Source organism: Mesocricetus auratus, unplaced genomic scaffold (genome assembly GCF_017639785.1).
Source record: "Mesocricetus auratus isolate SY011 unplaced genomic scaffold, BCM_Maur_2.0 Super-Scaffold_100028, whole genome shotgun sequence".
NCBI lineage: Eukaryota > Metazoa > Chordata > Mammalia > Rodentia > Cricetidae > Mesocricetus > Mesocricetus auratus.
Window position 1 is genome coordinate 7148303 of NW_024429209.1, and position 16867 is coordinate 7165169.

At 41.7% G+C, this 16867-nt stretch overlaps 1 protein-coding gene across 8 annotated transcripts in view; it reads right to left on the reverse strand.

The window, feature by feature from the left end:
- Nucleotides 1-16867, reverse strand: part of Zhx3 (zinc fingers and homeoboxes 3) — a 117375-nt gene that overhangs the window by 38710 nt on the left and 61798 nt on the right. The window contains exon 3 of one of the 8 annotated variants that reach the window (XM_021234429.2): nucleotides 5969-6083. The exons of 6 other annotated variants lie outside the window; for them this stretch is intronic. The gene's annotated coding sequence lies outside the window, so the exon portion shown is untranslated. Of the gene's footprint in view, nucleotides 1-5968; nucleotides 6098-16867 lie in introns of all 8 variants that reach the window. One more of the 8 variants, XM_021234428.2, reaches the window with a different exon arrangement.

The following is a 16867-nucleotide window of genomic DNA, read 5'->3' on the forward strand; positions in this document are numbered from 1 at the left end:
GTTGTTATTGTTTCTATGATAACCTTAAACAAACAAAACATCATCTGACTTTACTTAAAATACTACTAAATTTCCATAAACCCCAGAAAACAATCCCTTAAATGACCCTCTCCTATCCCTCCTCTCTCCTATAGAGCCAGCTAGCTAGCCACAGTCACATTTATTTAACTTCCTTGCTCAGCCTTTGGCTCATTGTAAGCACCATTCCCTCTTCCTATTCTGATTAAACTACTTGCTCCCAGGTCACCGGTCAAGTGGCTCTTCCCAACAACTCTTTTGCAGCTTTGATCTAAGTCTCTAAAGTCATTAAGGACCCTTAGAACCCCAAAGAGGTTAAGATCCAGACTGTGTGGCCTCACCCATGCCAGGACTTTGAGTTTTCTATACCCAAGTGACTTAAAAACACTAGCTCCATCATTTTCATCTACCACTAATAGATTCCTCTCTGATCTTAAGAAAACAAAAAAAAAGAAAGAAAAGAAAAGAAAAAGATAATCATACAGGCTCCACATTCTAGAGCCTGGATCTTAACTGTTGTAGTCAGTTTGGGCTACTGTAACAAAAATATCATAGGACAGGGGGCATATAATTAGAAATTAATTTCTCCCAGTTCAGGTAACCTGCATGGGAACACACAAGGCACTCTCAATGTGGGTGATAGTTATGTGGCTTGATCTGTGGAGCGGGCTCTTTTCCCCATTTTGTGGGATACCTTGCTCAGCCTAGATACAGGGAAAGGGCTTGGTCCTGTCTCAACTTAGTATGCCAGACTTGGTTGACTCCCCAAGGAAGGTCCTACCCCCTCTGAGGAGTGGATGGGAGAGTAGGAAGGGAAAGAGGTGGATGGCAAGAGAAGGGAGAGAGGAGAAACTGGGGTTGGTATGTAAAATGAAAAATAATTTTTAAATAAAAAATTCTTTTATAATTTTGGTTGTGAGCCTAGCCTTTAACGGCTGAGCTATCTCTTCAGCCTGCTATCACCATGCACAAAACTTAAGTCCAAATGGATCAAAGGCCTCAACATAAATTCAGCCACACTGAACCTGTTAGAAGAAAAAGTGGAAAGTACCCTTGAAGGAATTGGTACTGGAGAACACTTCCTGAACATAACACCAGTTGTAGAGACACTGGGATGACAATTAATAAATGGGACCTCCTGAAACTGAGAAGCTTCTGTAAAGCAAAGGACACAGTCAACAAGACAAAATGGCAGCCCACAGAATGGGAAAAGATATTCACCACCCCACATCTGACAGAGGGCTGATTTCCAAAATTTACAAAGAACTCAAGAAGTTAGTCTCTAAAACACCAAATGCAACAGGCTAGACTGAAAAAGTCTATTAACCAACATTTCAAACCAATCAGCACCTTAATCAAAAGTATTTAAAATGTATCTCAGTGTAGAGATAGAGAAAATAGACCCTAACAGTCAGCACACTGGGACTGATTTGGAAACATGGGGACTAGCCATGGAAACAGGATGGTAAAAACCACATTCCTTATCCATTAAATGCTGATGGCTAGTCCCTACCAGAATTGAGGCACTGAAATGAGCCTTTGATGTAGTTTCCACAGAAAGCCACCAACATGATTAAAGGGTTAGAAAATGAGATTTATGGGCCATGGCCAGAGGAACAGAGACAACTTTGCCTAGACAAGAGAAAAGGCCGAAGAGTGACTTAATAACCATTTCAATCATTGTTATTACATAGACAACAGTAACCAGCTGGTCTCCATTTCCACTAAAGAAAGAATATTGAACAGTACTTAAGCTGAAACAACAACAAAAAAGTTGTCTAGTTTTAACAAAGAACCTGACAGTTAAGAACTGAAATACAGTTAAACAGACTCAGGGAGTGTGGGGGTAGCATTTCTGAACCCATTTATTATGCTGGAAAGCAGCAAAAGAGAAGGGTGTGTTCAGGCAGTCCTTTGATGAGAACTTACTCTCAACAAAGGACTGCCTGAACACACCCTCAAAACATGTAACAAACAACCATAAAAATGACAAAGAAGGTATGAACATTGAAGCACAGCACCCTCTTGTGTACATAACTGTCCTTCAGTCAAGGAACATTCTTGAAATTGTACTTTTCAAAATCTGAGATGCAAATATACAAAGTTACTAACAGGATTCATTTATCACTATAGCTTGCATTACCAAGAACTTACTATATACTTCCTTTGAAAGTAGGAAGTACCACAAAGGCAACCTCAACTGATATTACCCAGTCACCTTTTAAATGCTGCATTCAGACTTTGGTACATCAGATGTACCAACAGCTGCACATGAGCATTCCATGTTGACATATGATAATACCATCTGCCAGATAATATGAATTTGCCAGCATTTTGGATATATTTATCATGTACAAATATAAGGAAACCACACACCCCTGTTCTGTTGTGGTATAATACAGTCCTTCCTTACTACTCTCTGTGTGCTACCACAATCTTCTCGAAAACATATTATATCAATACCCTACAACCTGGGACCATTTTCTGCCATAGTTAGGGTTTTTATTGCTACAATAAAACACTATGACCAAAAGAAACTTGGGAAAGAAAAGGGGTCATCTACACTTCCAGGTGACAGTCCATCATGGAGGGAAGTCAGGGTAAGATCTCAAACAAGGCAGGAACCAAAGCAGAGACCAGCAAGAGAGTGCTGCTTACTAGCTTGCTCCTCATGGACCTCTCATCCTGCTTTCTTATGTCATCCAGGACCTGCCCAAGGGTGGCACTGCCCACAGTGGGCTGGACCCTCCCACACTAATCACTAATTAAGAAAATGCCTGATTTGCCTTAAGACCAATCATATAGAAGCATTTTTCTCAACCAAGAGTCCCTCTTCCCAAATGACTCTAGCTTCTATCAAACTGACATAAAACTAAGCAGTGTACTACTCCCTGCATCCCAAATACCAACAGGCTATGTTTACATCTGCCTAAGCTATATGCTCCAAAACTTTGCCCATTATCTTTTTATTTTTGAGTATATGAGACACTTAGCAAGCTCAAAATGCCCATAAATAATCCAAGAACCTCTGCAAATGACATGATGCTAGCAATTAGGAGACTGAGGTTAAAGAATCATCAGTTCAAGGCCACTCTTTAAAAAATATTTTTTTATTTATTTATTTTTTACATGTTTGAGTTTTTGTCTGCAAGTATGTATGTGTACCACATTCGTGCCTGGTACCCACGAAGGCCAGAAGAGGGTATTGGATACCCTAGAACTGAAGTTACAGAAGGTTGTTAGGAGTTGAACCCAGATCCTCTAGAAGAGCAGTAAGCACTCTTAACTGTCGAGCCATCTCTCCAGTGCCTAAAAAAAAATCTCTCACTGTCCTCTCCGTATTTTCAGTCATTGTGGTACGAGATAGGAAGTTCACTTTCATGACATACACACTTCTTCATGTGACTCACCTTACCAAGAAGATGATGTGTCCCAAACGACATATTCATAGTTTTGTGGGGAAGACAGATAGATGCAGGTCAAAACAAGCTCATAGTTCTAAAGGATAATGGAAAAGGAAAAAGCAATGGAAATACTAGAGAACAATTAGCAAGATGTCCCTCAGGACATCAGGCAGAGTTCACACATATGGGAACAAGTTCAAAGAATGGGAAGGAGTTGTACAGGAGGGAGACAGAAATGTGTTTTATGCTAGATGTAAAGGCCCCAAGGTTTAAAATCAGCTAGTCAACTTTGGGAGAATGGAACCATGCAACACTTTCCCCATCCAGCCATCTCCTTGGGGAGACATAAGAAAAAGACCTGGGAAACACTAATCTGCAAGTAGTACAACATATACCTAAGAGACAAACAGCATAACAATCATGACCTACACAGGCTCTGGTTCCACAGCAGTGAGCCAGGCAGTGGTGGGGAATAGTGGCAAACACAAAGTGTGGTTGGAAAGGAATTTCTCTGACATCCTTCTCAGTGCTCTTCTGTGGCACAACCAGCAGCCTCATCCCAGGTCTATCCTCTGCTTCTGTTGCACTGGCAACCCTGGAATTGTACTTTCAAGCACAAACTTACTCCCCAACAGGATTTGTCTGCACAAGATCTGTGAAGTTTTAGGACTCTATCACACTATGCATGTGGAGCTCAAGAAAAGTTTGAAGGCTAAACTAAGCCATTTCAAGACCATAACCCTGCACCTATAAACCAAACACTACCCTCTGTCTAGTTGACCTTCCTCAGAAGCATCTATCCTTCTTTTGGCTAAAACTTTTCTTATCCCTCTATTTAATATTCATAAACCATCCTCCCTGCTCTAAGTGAAGAGAAGGGATAGATATTACTCTTCAGTTTAGAGTGGCCTTTGTCAAACTGAGAAACACCAAACCCAAGAGGTTAACAAGGAAGTGTCTTCTTGAGCACCAGGGAGAATGTGAGAGTCCTACCTCCCCAGAGAAAAGAGAAACCCAATCCAATTACTGTAAAAATAGGTCACTTCTTGAATAGATGGCAGCATGCCCATTTTGTTTCTGACTCCAGTGTCACAAGAAAGGGAATGCCTACTCTTAGAATAAGTGTTCCATGACCAGCTGGTCACCTTGGCCTGGCCTTCCAGCTGGCATTCTAGAAGCAGTACACAGGCCAGGGCACTGTGGAGCTCAGCAAGCCTTTGTCACTGCTGACATGAAATAGGATAGTTGGTAAGGCTTTCCTATTTTGTTTGAACAAGTTGGAAGAAAGTTCAAGGCTGTCCTGTAAGTCTTTCCTCAAACTTAGCAATACTTTATTGGTAGGGGTACAATGAATAGAGTCCAACTAGATCACTTCTGTGTATCCAGGGAGCCTTGACTGGTAAGGCATCAACATTCTGCCTCTGTGGGGGGGAAAGTTGGGGAGAGCGTGGCTGTGTTTTGTACAAAGGGTGGGGGAAGCTAAGAATTACTGATGGAAAATACTGAATACTGGTAGGACAATAAATAATGAACACTTTTTTGGAAGAAACTTATATAGTGCTATTAACCTTTGTTCACTGTGAAAGACAAATGACAAAAAAACTGAAAGTTTGGTAGGTTTAACTAAGTTTGTATTAATCAATCAAAACAAGTAAAGTCAAGGCAAGTCATTAATTCGCAGAATTATGCTCTCACAAACAATCTGTGCCTTGCAAAAGTGAAGTCCCTCGAGCCCCCAGGTTCCTTTTTCATGGTCAGAGTTACTGACCTGTTAAAAATCGAAGGTTATATGTACCAAATACCATATGGATTCCAAGTTGCAAGTAGAAACCCAATTTAAGATGGCTCATAGTAAAGGAGGGTTCTGGCACATGTAAGGAAGAAAGCTCAGTCTTGGGTGGCTTCAGTTTGATTTAGGAATTCTGTGATAAAAACAAAGGTTTCTATTTTGTTAGTCATATCCTAAGGATGGCTTCCCTAATCATGGCTAGCAACAGTCCCAGGCTTCAAGTCCCTCAACATCCAGGTCAGAAGGAAGGCTGGCTTTGGGAGTAGGCCTGTTACAAGACTGAGGAGCAGGTTTTTTTCCTCCCAAACTCTCTAGCAAACTTTCTGGGTTTTCTGGATCATATCCAGACTTGAAATCTCCTTCTGGTGCTAGTGCCACTGGATTCATCCTGGGGTAACACGGGGTGACATGATTTAGTTAACTAATCAAGACCCAAGGCTGAAGCTTGGAGTGGAGTGAGACCAATCATTTTCCTTTGAAGATGAAAACAAACATGGTTTGCAGCTGCAGAAAACAGGGAGGTAGACGGGATGTGGTGAGAAAGACAACTAGAAAGTTTCCTACCCTTCACCTGATACATAATTTGACCCTCACAGTCCTAATATTGAGAGAATTATACTTTGAGTGGTATTATTTTCACTATTTAATAAATATTTATGTCTGCACAGAGGCAGTTACTCCTGAGAACACTCAAGTAGAAGCATGCCCTGGAGTTCTGTGTAAGGGAAAACAAGCCAAGGTACAATGAAATGCTTACATTGCTCTCCAGAAAGCAGGGCACAGACAGTAGGTCATTATCAAGCGATGTTGTATCAGTAGATGGCTCAGATGATGTGGTTCAGATGCATCCCTTCAATGATCTCAGTTGGGACCTGTAAGGTAAGACCTGGTCTATCTTAGACTCCCTCTTAAGAATCAGATTTCTGACCCACAGAAACAGCTAGCCTAAGCAAGTAGGAGCACATGGATCCTAGTTCTCACAGCTGGGGAACCAGCATAGGACTGAACCAGGTTCCCTGAATGTGGGTGTCAGTTGGGAGGTCAGGGCAGTCTATGGGACTTCTGGCAGTGGAACCAGTATTTATCCCTAGTATACAGACTTTGGGAGCCCATTCCCTATGGAGGGATACTCTCTCAGCCTAGATACATGGGTGAGTGCCTAGGCCCTACCCCAAATGATATCTTTGAATACCACCCATGGGAGGCCTCATTCTCCCTGGGGAGTGATTGGGGGTGGGATGGGGGGCTGGTGGGGACATGGGAGGACAGGATGGAGAGGGAACTGGGATTGGTATGTAAAATAAGATTGTTTTTAATTTAAATAAAAAAGAAATGGAAAAATAAGAATCAGATTGCTCAAAATGAGTTCAAACACTAAAAATATGACCTCAATGGTTTCAAACTATTGTTTTTTTCAGACAATCCTCTCCATGGTACTTGTGTGTAAATATATGTATCTGTTTGAGAGATACTGGATATTTAGCTCAATGCCAAGATACATCGCAAATGCGGGAAGAATTCAAAGCTTACAAAGTGCCTATCTTCAAGCAGTACAACCATTACCACCACCATTCGCTAACAGAATTACTGTAAGCCCTCACCAACTTCCTTACATTTGTTTTCTCACTTGACTTGAGCGTTACAGTAATGCCATGAATTAAGTATCAACACAACTTTACATAGTGAGACACAAAGGCTTCAACAACTAAGTAATTTCACTTAGGTTACACAAGTAAGAAGCAGCAGTTGGAACTCAATACCAGGCACCCCAGATTCCAAAGCTTTTATGTTTAACTCATAGCATAGTACTTCTGGATGACAAGAAGAGAAAAACAAACATCCTCTAATAATGAATAGTACAAGAAAGTATATTACAGTGCAGAGATAAGTCCTGAGATATAGTGACTATTCTGGGAAGTCAAAGAAACAAATAGGGTGAGGAAGTACTCCATGTGTTTCTAGTAGCTATGTGACCTCTGTTGATGCTAATGCCTAACCATGCATATCTATCTCTGACCTCTGACCCTTCTTTAGATACTGATAAAGTTGAGGATAAACATTCTAGGACTTAAGGCCTTTTCATAGCTCTCTTTAAGGAATCAGCTCTTTCTCTGATATGCACAGACTTCTCTGTTCTATAGATGTAGCCATACCCAATGGGATTAACTTTGAAATTCTCTGAATAGGGCGGTGGTGGCACATGCCTTTAATCCCAGCACTCGGGAGGCAGAGGCAGGCAATTGTTGTGAGTTCGAGACCAGCCTGGTCTACAAGAGCTAGTTCTAGGACAGCCTCCTAAGCCACAGAGAAACCCTGTCTCGATTAAATAAAAAGAAATTCTCTGAATAAATACTAAATGGGATTTGAATATATGATTGTTATAGCCCTTTGAATATATGAAAATGTTTTTTGATTATGTTATCAATGTCACAAGCTTGCTAATACTATGGAAAGGGTAATTTACTATAATATTTGTCTGAATAAAAGGTAATACCATCCCAGCATGTAACATGCTAGTCTCCATGTTATGGAAATTTGTGAGCAGCGTCCCTTTCATGCTGCAGCAATTTTACAAAACAAATGACTTCAGTCAACCTCAAGTCAATGCAGACCTCCTAACCTTCAGGATGTGTTTCTAGAGTCCTAGTATTCCAAGAAAGGGAAAATGTTTCTATAAAAAAAAATGGCAAGCTAGGTATAGTGGCTTAAGTCTATAATACTAACACTTGGGAATCAGCACACTGCTAAAGCCTGGGCTGTATAAGATTCTGTCATAAACCAAAACACTAGTCACATAGGGTTGAGTGTCCCATGCTTCTATAGAGTAAGGAAAGCACTAACACTTTTTTAAAAAATTATTCATCTATTTATTTCACACCCTGGCTGCAGTTTCCACCCCCATCCTCCCTTCCCAATCCCTATCCCCCACTATCTACCACCCCCCAATCCCCTCAGCTTCCATCTCCATCAGCACTAGCATTTTTTAGTATTTCAACAGCAAAAGGGATCACAGTCATTAAGGTGAATGTTGGGTAGCTACGTGGAATCAAGGTTACTACTACTGGACAATAACAGTGTCATTTTCTGTGTCTATCAATTACCTACTGTCTGAAACACTGGCTTCATTTTCCAGTTCTATAACACACTTGATATGATAGGCTCTTTGCTAATGTCTTCTCATAGTCTTAAACAATCTCAGGAAGCCAACATTGTCTCTGTCTTCCTATGCGGAACCTAAAGGTCAGGAAAGGTAGAAGCTATGAGTTCTTTGTTCTTTCCTCACAGTGTGCCTTACTCTTCTAATGCCAAGGTTTGGGCCCTTGGAATATTTTTGTTTTTTATGTATAAACATTATATAACAATAGCATATTGGATTTGGTGGATGATCATCTGCATTCCAATCAAGCTATTATTTTGCTTTCAAAAGAATAAGCCCTTGTGAGGGGGCCTATCAAAGCAACAGTGGTTAAGGGCTGCAATGAATGGACACAGCAGGTGGGAATCTAAGAGAAGACCCACTCCCAATTGGGTAAGGAATGAAGGAGACTCTAGGCTACAATTCACAATTCCAGAGAAGCTAGGTAAAAAAAGGGACCTTAAGAGGCACACATGGAGGGCCCCAGGAAGGGAAAATAGTTAAGATCTCCTAGGTAAACTGGGGGAGGGGTAGAAGGAAGAGGATGGGGGATGGGAAGATGAGGGATCAAGAAGACAGAGTTGGGGGAGGGAGGGAGGAGAAAAGCAATTTAAAGAGATATCTTGACAGACAGGGAGCCATTATGGTGGTAGGGAGAAACATAGTGCTAGAGAAATTCCCAGGAATCCACAAGGATGACACCAGCAAACACTCCTAGCAATAGTGGAGAGGGTGCCTGAACTGGCCTTCCCTTATAATCTGATTAATGACTACCCTAATTGTCATCATAGAACCTACATCCAGTAACTAATGGGAGCAGATGCAGTGACCCATAGTCAAGTACTGAGCTGAGCTCCTGGAGTTCAGTTGAAGAGAGGGAGGAGGGATCATGTGAACAAGAGGGGTCAAAAGTATGATGGAGAAAACCACAGAGACAGCTGACCTGAGTTAGTGGGACCTCATGGATTATGGACTGACAGCTGGGGAACCTGCATGGGACCAAACTAGGTCCTCTGAATATGGGTGACAGTTATGTGCCTTGATCTGTTGGGGGGTGGGGCTTGCAGTGGCATCAGGACCTATCCTGGTGCATGAACTGGCTTTTTGGAGCCCATTCCCTATGGTGGGACACCTTGCTCAGTTTTGATACAAGGGAGAGGGGCTTGGTCCTGCCTCAACTTGGTGTACCAGACTTCGTTGACTCCCCAAGGAAGGCCTCCGCCCCGTCTGAGAAGTGGATGGGGATGGATTGGGTAGGGGGAAAGGAAAAGTGGAGGGAGGAGGAACTGGGGTTGGTATATAGAATGAAAAAAATTAAATTAATTTAAAAAAAAGAGGTGAAGCCACCCAGGGAAAGGAGCAACTGCTGAGATTAGAAAACTCCTTAATGCGACAGATGCTGTGTCTTCTCAGCTCCAATACACCATAAACATTTTGCTCCAATGAGCTAGTACTATTTGTGTACAGTTCTGTGCACTGCAGTGAACTAGAATTTCAGGCTGCAACTGGGGTTCCTTGTTTCCAGTGTTCTCTTATGCAACAAGCCTCACAGCTATCAAGGAAGCAAGTGAGAGTTAACACTGAGGTAGACAAAGGACCAGGAGGCCCAGCTGTCTGAATTTACAGCAGTATTAATGAACACTCGCTTACATAACTGCCTCTCCTGCTATGCTCATTGGCCACTAGAGTAAAGCAGGGCTGGCTTTCCACTCCTGAGCTATATATAATCTAGACTTTAAATAGGGGAGTATGCTACTGCTACAGTTCTGCCACATTAAACAGTAAAATCTCCCCTAAAGACTCAGAATTTTATCAGTGATGCCACACAAGAATACAGGCTGAGTATTGAGACACTTATTTTGTTCGGGGGGGGGTAATTTGAGACAGGGCTTCTCTGTGGCTTTGGAGACTGTCCTGGAACTAGTTCTTGTAGACCAGGCTGGTCTCGAACTCACAGAGAGCCGCCTGCCTCTGCCTCCTGAGTGCTGGGAGTATTGAGACACTTAAGTTTAGATACTTTACCCAAGTTTTCTATCTTGACAACATTCATTATCTCTTGCTCCACTGTGAAATTGGAAAGGGTGATTCTGAGAAAACAGCTGGCATAAGCACAGCCTCGATGCTAGAACTGTGAGTTTCCAGTCCCAAATGGTTGTGCATTTCACTCTGGCACTTAACAGGGAATGGTTAACGAGTCTCCAGGAGCCAGGTTTGCTTTTGCTTCTTCACTGTCTATTTCCTAGGATCTAACCATGGAATCTATGTCATTTTGACTAAAAGATGAATGAAGGAAACAGAGAACTATTTATTTGTCTTGGGTTGACAAAAGATGAACTCTACAGATTATGCCCCCTTTAAGATACAGTTACCTGAAAACTGTTTTTCTGAACCCTTTTAGAGCATAGATTTATTAAACAGAGATCTCCAACCCATTTATTCATGTTAGTCCTAAGTAGTTCTTTAGTTTCTGAAGGCCAAGGTTTGTTGTTCTCATAAATTGTTACACATACACTAAACATTGAAACATATATTTTACAGCTGCTGAGATGGTTCAGTGGTTAAGGGTACTTTCCACCAAACCTGATGATCTGAGTTTGATAACCAAAATCCACATGGTGGAAGGAGAAAACCAAGTCTGGACAGTAGTCTGCTGACCTCCACACTTACTGTGGCACACATACTCATATACAAAACAAAGAAGTGTTATAAAATTCAATCAATTAATCAGTAACTTTAAGTTATGTACATTCATGTTTTGTCAGTTTCATTTGGGTCCTTTCCCAAAGCAGTTCTTACACAAGGGTGAGATTTTAAGAAAAAAAATCATGCTGGTGTTTTACATTACAATAAAGAAAATCAGACATTCTAAATGTTACTTGTAATAGCATTAATTAGATGACGATTTCTAGGTGTAAACTCTTAGAAAGAATGTATACAAGGCTGGACATTGTGGAGCAAGCATGTAAGCACGGCACTGGGGAAGCAGAAGCAGAGGCAAGAGAATCACTGCAAGTTTGAGGCCAGACTGGTCAACATAGGAAGTTCTAGGTCAACTAGGAGCATAGCTCTGTCTCAAACAATCAATAAAAAAGAATATGTATATATTTTGAGGCTTGTTGAACACTGGGTTGCTCAGTTGTATCCAGGCCCATCCAAGAGTGGGCATGTCATTATGTTTGGAGTGAGTTAAAGCTGGGTTCCAACTCTGATTCTGTCTGCTTCCTCATGCAGGCCACTTGGGTTTGGGGAAAGCATTGAAGCTCCCAAATCCAAGTTTTCATTGGTACAATCTCTAAGTAAAAACAGCACTGAGTTCACTACATTAGACATGACAGTGTATGCGAGTCACTGACAGCATGTTAAGAGTCCAGCAGACTTCCTTCCTCCTGTCTCCTCCCTATACTCCTTCTCCAACAAGGTCAGCCCTAAGCAATGTCCTCTTCTTACTTGCTGTGGAGACTTCAGTGATCTACACTACCTGCCCTGTCCTCCCCATAAAGTCCTCTAAGTCACAACTACATCTGCCTTCTCAGGATGAAGATCACTACTCTACTGATTCCATACAGGAACCACTTCAGCCTGACATCATGATCTTTCCTTAGTTTGGCCTAACCTGACACTTCTAAGACCAAACCTCCCTTTTCTCACCAAATTCTGCCCAAGTCAATCTCCAGCTTCTGGCATTTCTACAGCTCTACTGCCTACAGGAGAAAATCTAGACTGTTTCATGCCATGACTGAGATGCATAGTGTACAGTCTCTAGCCAGTTCTAGTTTCACTCCCTTCCCTACTTACTTCATCAGATTTAAGTGTAATCTACCAGAACCCCAAATCCCAGATGTGTCATTACTCCCAAATTTTAAATCCATTCCTATTTGCTCAGACACTTTTTAAATTTCAATTAATTCATTAACTAATTAATTAATCAATCAATTTTTGCTTTTTTGAGACAGGGTTTCTTTGTGTGATAGCCCTGGCTGTCCTGGAACTCGCTCTGTAGACCAGGCTGGCTTTGAACTCAGAGAGATCCACCTGCTTCTGCCTCCCAAGTGCTGGGATTAAAAGCATGCACCACCACGGCCTGACTCAGAAACATTTTTTAAAGAAAGAAAACTTCTTGAGAACATTACAGGGAGAAGCAAGTTGGGCAGTAACCAGAGAAGATCTAGAACTTTCCCATTGGCCACCTGGCAAACTACTAAACAGTCTCCAAACCTTACTCAAATGCCCTCATTTCTATCATCCACTATGTCAAATATTGTGATTTGTGTGTTTTCTGTTACCAGAGCTGCCTCATAGTCATGTAAACATGTTTCATGTTTTCTTCATTGGCTGTCATTAATATCCTCTTTCAAGGATGGGCCAACACTCAGTCTTGCAAGATGCATCTGTATGTTGAGCAGTAGCTGCTCCCATCCTGATAGGCAGATCAGATGAAACGGAGGGAAACATGCCACACAGTCTGAGGGAACAGTGGAACAGCAAAAGAGAACTCCACTATATTCCTGTTTAAATAGTTAAAATGTTCATGTCTACCAGAGCACAGGAAGGAAACCCCTTTCATGTGGTCACAACTCACTCTAGAAAGTTGATTATATTTACCTAAAGCCAGTGGGGCTCAAAAGCATGTTTCCCTCCCCCAAACCTCCTTCACTTGTGAGTCCCTTGCTCTGTGGAATGAACACGGGCAATCGCCTTTGCAGGTCCTGCAGATGCCAGTTTATAGCTGTGTTTTTCTGCTCACTGAACTGGCTCATTCCTTCAAGAGAACAAACTGTTCTGCGCTGAAGCAGGAATTGGCTGGGTTCTAACAAAAAGATTCCCCCCCACCCCCAGTGTTTTTGCAAAAGACCCAAGTCAATTTATAGCCAAGTAACAAAAGGTCAGAAAGGTTAGTTAAGCAATGGGCGTAATTCCTGTGTGTCACAGCCAATAAAGGAAATGGGTGGGAATAAATAGTATGCAATTTTAACCTGAAATCATTTGTGCAAAACTACTATTGTAAACTACATAAAATGGTCCCTGACTTCCAATATTAGGAATTTCTGATTTTTCAAAGGTACATTTACTGTGGAAGAACTAAGATGACCTCAAATCCCTCATTTGCAAGAAAAGAATGTAAAAAACACATTTATTAGAAAAATGTTTTTCAGTGCATAAGTTTAAATTTTCACATAAAAATGAAATAATTTACAGTTAACTGATAGATGTAATTTGTTTGATAGCATTTAAAATAAAATTCCTGTCAACAGGTAGATGACATTGATCAAAAAGCTAAGAAAAACCCCTATAAAACTAACAGTCTATCCATCTTCTAACTTCCATAGAGGTATGAAAACTTACTGTACTATTTATCAAGCATATGAACAAGGAATGGTTAGGCTGCCTTTAAAGCAGCATAAAAAACACAAACAGCTAAGCAAGGGGAAGACACGAGAAATAGCCTCCCATGGGCCTGAGGAGTAAGAAATCTTTTCAGACCCTGAGGCTACTGGACAGCCTCCCCCACCCAGAGGCCCTTCACCCACTTTATAAAGTTTAAAGTTGTAACCATTCAAAATAACCATGTTATCCAAAAGATGAATGACCAAACAGAACAGTGTCATGAGCCAGACCCCATGAGTTCACTTCTTGTCTACCTCCCATAAAATACAATGGGAGCAATACAAGAACCAACTGAAGGAAGCGGAAAGACAGGAAGGAAGGTGAATAGTTAAAAACCCAGGAATAACACACAGCTGGGCATGTTATGATATCCCTCCATCATACAACAGAAAAAGGTGGCAGGCTTAAAGTTTCCCAACCTCCAACCTAGCAACAGAAGGCAGCCTAAGACTGAATGGGAGCTCTACTGACAACACCAGGCCAGCTGCCAACACCAACTAGCAGGATGCCTCAGAAAGGACCAGATGACAATAAATCAGTCTAGGGAAATATCCTCACCTTCTCTACAGGGCCCCCAAGAAATACCCTTCATTCCAGTGGGACAGGGACTTTCTCTCCTACATACTGGCACCAGGGAGCATGGCCTGGGGAAACTTCTTACTTAAGATTCTATCAATAAGGCCCAATGGGGTCTGCCAGCAGCACCACAGGAACTAAGCAAACTCAAGAGTTAGCAGTCTACTGGGACTGCTAAACCTAAACAGGGTGACCCAACAGCAGACTTAAATAGAACCCAGATTCTCCCAATGTTATAGAAAAACTGTTCAAAACAGTGAAAATCACTGGTCATAACCAGGACCAGGAAAATCCCAACCTGAATGAGAAAACATAACCAACTGATGCCAAAGCAGCCATCAGAAAAACACTTCAGCAGGCAATTACAAGGGCCCCTCCTCTTTCTAACAAGATCTCCCACAAGCTGTTTTCTGACCTCCATTTATGTGCCATGGCATGCACAGCTCTCCCTATAAATAAACACAGGATTTAAAAACCTATAAACAAACACTGACTTCTACTTCATGATCATACTGAAAAAAAAATAGAAGGCGCTCAACACAGCTTACTTTACCTCTTATACCTTTTTCTATAGTTTTCATGCATTTCCTCATTCATCTATTAAATCTTACTAGGCCATACTGTAATGTTGCCTAGTACAAATTGCTCAACTCCAACCCCTCTGAACTTCAGTTTCTTCACCTACAGAATGACTGTGTGTCTTATGGGCTTTGTGTGAGGATGGGGTGAGGTAATATATAACACAACCCAGTGCCTGCCACATAAACAATACTCCATAAACACTAGCTGTTGGTATGCCAATATGTCACACAGTGGAGAGCATGGGTACCACTACATACATTCCAATAGTGCTTAAAAGACATGAATTCCAACTTCCTGCCTGGCTTCCAACGCCAACCCTTTTGTAGCCTTGGTCAAAATTTTTAACCTTTCTGTGCCGCATTTCCTCATCTGTGAAACAAGAAAATGTGCTACTCCCATAGCATTATTATGACAAACAATAATAAAGGTAAAGTGTTCAGGTGATGGCTAGAATGCTAACCACTGATATTAAGAAGTTCTGGGCACCAGGGGACAGAAAGATGAAATCACACATCTGGGTCACTTCAGGATAGGAGATGGCCACATCAGTAGTCATGATCATCACCTGTCACGTATGTGTGTGCTACAGGAGAGGTACACACAGTCATTCTGTAGGTGAGGGAGCTGAAGTTCAGAAGATACATGGCAGATGATGAACATAGACTTTGCCCTGAAAAATGAGCATTCATTCAAACACTCCGAGACTGGACTACAAGCTAACTATGTCAACCAGTAATGGATCCTTGATTTTTCTTCCTGCTTCAGCTTCTGAAGTGTGGAGTAATGAGATTACAGGGTGGGTCTTCATGCCTGACTCTGACTATATCATTGATATCGAAAAACTAACAATTTATAACATCCATTTTTTCCAACTCAAGGTATGAAGCATAGCTCTACTAAATAAAAAGGCCAAAAGCCTCTGACATAAGGGCCTGGGAAGAGACTATTAGTGCTGCAGAATCAGGTTGCTAGTATGACTCTAGTTGGTTCACTGCTTTGAGTGAGGTTACAGCCTGGATTCTGACCCAGGAGATTAAATTCAGGAAGAGAGAAATGTCCACACAGCAACAGAGAGAAGTTGGCTCCCTCTGGATGCTGCCAGCTGGCCACACTGCCTCTTATTGCTCACTGGGCCTTAGTAAACACTTTTGGATTGTCATGTGCACTGAGCAAACCCACTAATATCTTTAACATCATAGTCCAAGGGGAGCGCTGGTTTTATGATCAAAGGGACCAAATGCTGCTTTAAAACTATATAACACTGACTATACATGAAAGTATCTTTCCAACACTGCTGGGAGGAAGTTAAAACAATAGTCCATTTTAGTATTAAATAAAAAAACACATTTATAGCCATCAGAGTGGTTTAGTGAAGACACTTTTAAGTAAGGCAGATGAGCTGGCTGATGCAAGTTAGGAGAAACAGTTTCATTGCCTTCCAGCCCCTTGAGGACAGGACTGTGACAAGCTTGCTTGCTGTTGTATTAACAGGAACTAACACAGTGCCATGCATGGAATTGTTGCTCATAAAACACCAATCCAACCAAGTATGTCTAACTCAGCTTTGTTAAGTTCTGAAATATGATTTTTTTCTTTTAGCTCAGTAAGAGATTAGTCAACTCACAACTAGGTAGGAAAGAAATGGCTAAACACCAAGTAAACTCGTTGGAGACAAAGTAGACCTCTCCCTATGACAGGAGACAATGATTTCTTAGAGCCTCATTCTTATGTCACTCACCCAGAGACTCTGGGAAACAGGATTCCTAGCTAGGCTGCTGCCTCAGAAACGATGAGCAAAGGAGCAAAGAATGAGCTGGTAAAACCAACAGAAACAGCTGACCTGAACAAGGGGGAGCTCTTGGACTCTAGACTGACAGCTGGGAGGCCAGCATGGGACTGATCCAAACCCCATGAATGTGGGTATCAGTGAAGAGGCCTGGACAATCTATGGGGCCCTGGGCAGTAGATCAGTATTTA